Raw genomic sequence first — 6,501 nt, 5'->3', positions numbered from 1 at the left:
CCATTACTGTGATTAAACTCTATATTGGTTTGCTCTGTTTGACTCAATGCAGTTGCCCAGTCCAAATCCATTACCTCCCCCCAAATTTTCACATCCAGCTGAGAAGGCGTTCTAGATTTATCTGAAAGGTATTTGTCTTCCTAAGGAAAGATGAAGCAATGCAGAGGTGTGGAAGGATTAGGCAGGATGAACTGGAGTAAGAATGCCTGAATTAGAATAACTCAATAGTAATCTAGTAAAAGGATACAGAACTACAAATTGCTGGTGGAAGTCAATAGAACAAGAAGGGGAAAATCTAAGACATGAAAGAGACAAAATCACTTTCTCTATTTTAAGTCTTTATTTATTTATTTATTTATTTATTTTGTACCAGGAATTGAATACTTAACCACTGCCCTTTGAAAAAAAAAATTATATTAGTATTTTTTATACTACTGGGGTCATCAAGTAATTTAGTATATCACTGCTGGCATTTTTTTAAAGAGGGTAAAATACAAAGTGTAGGTTGTTTCCTAAATCTTTTATTTTGATCTTAAATAATATAGGTGTACTGGATCACCCTGTACAATTTATTTCTTACCTGAGTTGTGGTCAAACATGTGAAGGACACCATTCCAAATTAGTAGTTGTGTTAGTTTTTCATCATGGTGTCCAAAACACCTGACAAGGCCAATTTAAAGGAGGAAAAGTTTATTTGGGGCTCATGGTTCCAGAAATTTAATCCACTGCTTTGAGCCCAAAGTGAGGCAGACTATCATGGCAGAGGAACACTGCTCTAATGGTACCCAGGAAAGAGAGAGACAGATAGAGAATGCATGGGGAGGGAAGTGATTGGGGGGTGGTGCACAGTGAACATGAACCTTTTCAGGACAGACCAGTGACCCACCTCCTTCAATCACTCCTACCTGCTTACAGTTACCACTCAGCTAGGCCAAACTAGGATGGAATGATTAGGTTTCAGCTTTTGTCATCTAATCATTTCACCTATGAATTCCTGCATTCACACAGGAGATTTGGGGGGATGAGTCATATCCAAAACATAACTGTAGTCTTCAAAGTCCTGTATGCATGAGTATATCACTGTAGATTTAAACTGGGCTCTGTGGTGCACACCTGTAATCCCAGTGACTCAGGAGGCTTAGGCAGGAGGATTGAAAGTTCAAAGCCAGCCTTAGCAATTTAGCAAGGTACTAAGCAACTAAGTGAGACCCTGTCTCAAAATAAAATATAAAAAGGAGGTTCCTTGTCGCTCCATAACTCGGGTTTCAAGTACAGGATATCTTGGAGAGGCAGTTTTTGCTGCTTATCGATCCCTGCTGTTGACCCCATTTGTCTGCTGTGATCACCTGCAGTCTGCCAGCATATCAATGCCTTTTTTTTTTTTTTTTTTTTTTTTTTTTTTTTTTTGGCGGTGCTGGGGATTGAACCCAGGGCCTGTGCTTGCAAGGCAAGCACTCTACTGACTGAGCCATCTCCCCTGCCCTCGAAGCCGTTTTTGAATGCAGATTGCTCACTGTCAGGCACCTATCCTCTGCCATTTGCCTGCCTCTCGCCTGTCCATCGCCTGCCTTACAACTATCCATCACCCAATGCACGAGGTTCACCTCCTGATCATCCGACAACAGTCAGCAAACTGATCGCTGCCCGCCAGTGGAGGACCAGCTGCCTGCTATTGCCTGGAAGTTCACTGTTATAGTACCTGCAGGTTTGATTACACGTGGCTGCCGCCATTTTGAGACAACAGCCAGGCCCCATAGGATCCCTGGCCAAACTGACTGAGCCCCGTCTCCAGGATCCCTCAGCCCGACCAATCACTCCCTGCCTCCGGGGCCCTCACATGGACTGACTGCTCCCTGCCGCCAGGACCCCCAGGCAAACTGACTGTGCCCTATCACCGGGACCCCAGACTGATTGCACTGGGCCTCCAGGATCCCGCAACAACTCTAAACACACCCAACACCTGCCTGACCAACCGCACCCCACTCTAGGACCTCCAGCCAACCACGTCCACACCCTGAGCTGCAACTCCCCATTTGCGAACACATTTGGAAGCCAGAGCAGCCATCTTGGATAATCCTGAAAGCTGTAGCTCCAATCTTTAGGTGGGGCAAATCCCATCCTGAGACACCTGCTGGAGACTTGAAGCTCATTGTCAGGTCCCTCTCATGCATCAGGCTACTGAAGACTGGGAGGTTTCATTACTATATGACTGTTATACTGTAGATTTTCTTTTCTCCCCTTATTGAAAAATTTTAAGTTTTTCTTTCTTTACTTTTCTTGCTCTCTTCTTTTGTTTACTTGTTCCCTCAGAGTCTCTTTCTCCCTTTTTTTATTATCTAGAACTTCTGTATATTCTTTTCCTATCCCATTAACACCTACATTCTACATCCTTCTGCATCCTCTTTGTCTTCTATCAGAAAATGCAGACCTTATTGCAAATCTGTTTGTTTTACTGAAGATAATATTAGAACTCATTCTGTTTATTATGACAATATTGTTATTGTCCTCATAGGGGCTATTTGGTCTAGGATTGCATAGTGTCTGAATTGGACACTGCTAATATTGATCTCACCTTAAAGAAAAGGTTTTGGAAACCTATAGGGCCACTATAAGCCTATAGGGGGAAATCTGCAATACCCCAGATTTGCACTGCTAGAGGGGAAGATACATGAACAACATGAAAAAACAAGGGAAGAAAATGATCCAAACAAATCTAGATTCTATATTAATAGAATCCAATGACAGTATGTTAGAAGAAATGTCAGAAAAAGACTTCAGATTATACATGATTAAGATGATTCGTGAAGCAAAGGATGAGATAAGAAAGCAAATGCAGGCAATGAGTGATAATACCAATAAGCTGAAAGAGCAACTGCAGGAAGCAAAAGATCATTTCAACAAAGAGATAGAGATTCTCAAAAAAAACCAAATGGGGGCTGGGTAGATAGCTCAGTCGGTAGAGTGCTTGCCTTGCAAGCACAAGGCCCTGGGTTCGATCCCCAGCACCGCAAAAAAAAAAAAAAAAAACAGAAATCCTTGAAATGATGGAAACAATAAACCAAATAAAAAACATGGAAAGCATCACCAAAAGACTAGACCACTTGGAAGACAGAACCTCAGACAATGAAGATAAAATATTTAATCCTGAAAATAAAGTTGCCCAAACACAGAAGATGGTAAGAAATCATGAACAGAATCTCCAAGAACCATGGGACATCATGAAAAGACCAAATTTAAGAATTATTGGGATGGAGGAAGGCACAGAGATACAAATCTAAGGAATGAACAACCTATTCAATGAAATAATATCAGAAAATTTCCCAAACCTGAAGAATGAAATGGAAAATCAAATACAAGAGGCTTACAGAACACCAAATGCACAAAAATCACAACAGATCCACACCAAGGCGCATTATAATGAAAATGCCTAACATTCAAAATAAAGATAGGATTTTGAAGGCCGCAAGAGAAAAGCATCAGATTACTTATGGGAGAAACCAATACAGATAGCAGTAGAATTGTCAACCCAGACTCTAAAAGCTAGAAGGGTCTGGAACAACATATTTCAAGCTCTGAGAGAACATGGTTGCCAACCAAGAATCCTATACCCAGCAAAACTACCTTCAGATTTGAAGATGAAATAAAATCCTTCAATGATAAACAAAAGTTAAAAGAATTTGCAAATAGAAAGCCTGCGCTACAGAATGTTTTCAACAAAATATTCCATAAGGAGGAAACAAAAAACAACAATGTAGGTCAGCAAAGGGAGGAACTACCTTAGAGAAAAACCACTCAAAGGAGAAACCGAGCCAACTTAAAAGCTAAAAATAAGCCCAAATAACTGGGAATACAAATCATATCTCAAGAATAACCCTGAACGTTAATGGCCTAAACGCATCAATCAAAAGACATAGACTGGCAGAATGGATTAAAAGAAAGACCCAACAATATGCTGCCTGCAAGAGACTCATCTCATAGAAAAAGACATCCACAGACTAAAGGTGAAAGGATGGGAATAAAACATACCACGCACATGGACTCAGTAAAAAAGTGGGGGTTTCCATCCTTATATCAGATATAGTGGACTTCAAGCCAAAGTTAGTCAGAAGGGATAAAGAAGGACATTTCATACTGCTTAAGGGAACCATAATTCAGGAAGACATATGATAGTAAATATTTATCCCCCAAACAATGGTGCATCCCTGTACATCAAACAAATCCTTCTCAATTTCAGGAATCAAATAGACCACAACACAATAATTCTGGGTGACTTTAATGCACTGCTGTCACCACTAGATAGATCTTCCAAACAAAAACCAACCCAAGAAACCACTGAACTCAATAACACAATCAATAACCTAGACTTAATAGACATATATAGACTATTCCATCCATCAACGAGTGGATACACTTTCTTCTCAGCAGCACATGGAACCTTCTCGAAAATAGACCATATGTTATGCCACAAAGCAGCCCTTAGGAAATGCAAAAAAATAGAGATACTGCCTTGTGTTCTCTCAGATCATAATGGACTGAGAGTAGAAATCAACGACAAAATAAAAAACAGGAATTACTCCAACACCTGGAGACTAAATAATATGCTATTGAATGAAACATGGATAACAAAAAACATCAGGGAGGAGATAAAAAAAAATCTTAGAGGTCAATGAGACAATAATAAAACATATCAAAATCTCTGGGACACTATGAAAGTGGTACAGAGGAAAATTCATTGCATGGAGCACATTCCAGAAAAGAATGAAAAGTCAACAACTAAATGACCTAACATTACAGTTCAAAGTCCTAGAAAAAGAAGAACAGAAGAACAGCAAAAGTAGTAGAAGACAGGAAATAATTAAAATCAGAGCTGAAACCAATGAAATTGAAACAAAGGAAACAATTCAAAAAATTGACAAAACAAAAAGTTGGTTCTTTGAAAAAGTAAACAAAATAGAAAAACCCTTAGCCACACTAACAAAGAGAAGGAGAAAGAAAACTCAAATTACTAAAATTTGTGATGAAAAAGGAAATATCACAACAGACACCAATGAGATACATAACATAATGAGAAACTACTTTGAAAATCTGTATTCCAACAAAATAGAAACTACCGAAGACATTGACAAATTTCTAGAGACATATGCTCCTCCCAAACTGAACCAGGAGGACATACACAATTTAAACAGATCAATATCAAGCTATGAAATAGAAGAAGCCATTAAAAACCTACCATCCAAGAAAAGCCCAGGACCAGATGGATTCTCAGCTGAGTTCTACAAGACCTCCAAAGAAGAACTCATTCCAATACTTCTCAAAGTATTCCAGGAAATAGAAAAGGAGGGTACCCTACCAAACTCATTCTATGAAGCTAATATGACCCTCATACCCAAACCAGGAAAAGACACATCAAGAAAAGAAAATTTCAGACCAACATCCTTGATGAATATAGATGCAAAGGTCCTTAACAAAATATTGGCAAACTGTATCCAAAACCATATTAAGAAAATCATGCACCACGATCAAGTGGGGTTCATCCCTGGAATGCAAGGATGGATTAACATCCATAAATCAATAAACGTAATCCATCATGTCAATAGACTTAAGGATAAGAATCATATGGTTGTTTCAATTGATGCAGAAAAAGTATTTGACAAAATACAACACTGCTTCATGCTCAAGACACTAGAAAAAATAGGGATAGTAGGAACATACCTGAACATTGTAAAGGTTATTTATGCTAAGCCCTGGCCAACATCATTTTTTTTTTTAAATTTATTTATTTATTTATTTATTTTTACGTTTACATAGGGTAATGATGTTTATTATATTTTTCCCCTCCCCCCCCACCCCTCCCACCCCTCCCACCCCTCCCACCCCTCTTTTCCCTCTACACAGTCCTTCTTTCCTTCATTCTTACTGCTCTCCTTAGCCTAACTCTAAACCTAACCCTAAACCTAATGCTAGCCCCTCCCACCCCCCATTATATGTCCTCATCCGCTTATCAGCGAGATCATTCGTCCTTTAGTTTTTTGAGATTGGCTTATCTCACTTAGCATGATATTCTCCAATTTCGACCATTTGCCTACAAATGCCATAATTTTATCATTCTTCATTGCGGAGTAATATTCCATTGTATAAATATGCCACAGTTTCTTTATCCATTCATCAACTGAAGGACATCTAGGTTGGTTCCACAATCTGGCTATGGTGAATTGAGCAGCAATGAACATTGATGTGGCTGTATCTCTGTAGTATGCTGATTTTAAGTCCTTTGGGTATAGGCCAAGGAGTGGGATAGCTGGGTCAAATGGTGTTTCCATTCCAAGCTTTCTGAGGAATCTCCACATTGCTTTCCAGAGTGGTTGCACTAATTTGCAACCCCACCAGCAATGTATGAGTGTTCCTTTTTCACCACATCCTCGCCAACACCTATTGTTGCTTGTATTCTTGATAATCGCCATTCTAATTGGGGTGAGATGAAATCTTAGGGTAGTTTTGATT

The sequence above is a fragment of the Sciurus carolinensis genome, chromosome 4 (assembly GCF_902686445.1).
Source record: "Sciurus carolinensis chromosome 4, mSciCar1.2, whole genome shotgun sequence".
NCBI classification, from domain to species: Eukaryota; Metazoa; Chordata; class Mammalia; order Rodentia; family Sciuridae; genus Sciurus; species Sciurus carolinensis.
The sequence above is the reverse complement of the archived record's forward strand: the minus strand, read 5'-3'. Positions refer to the sequence as shown.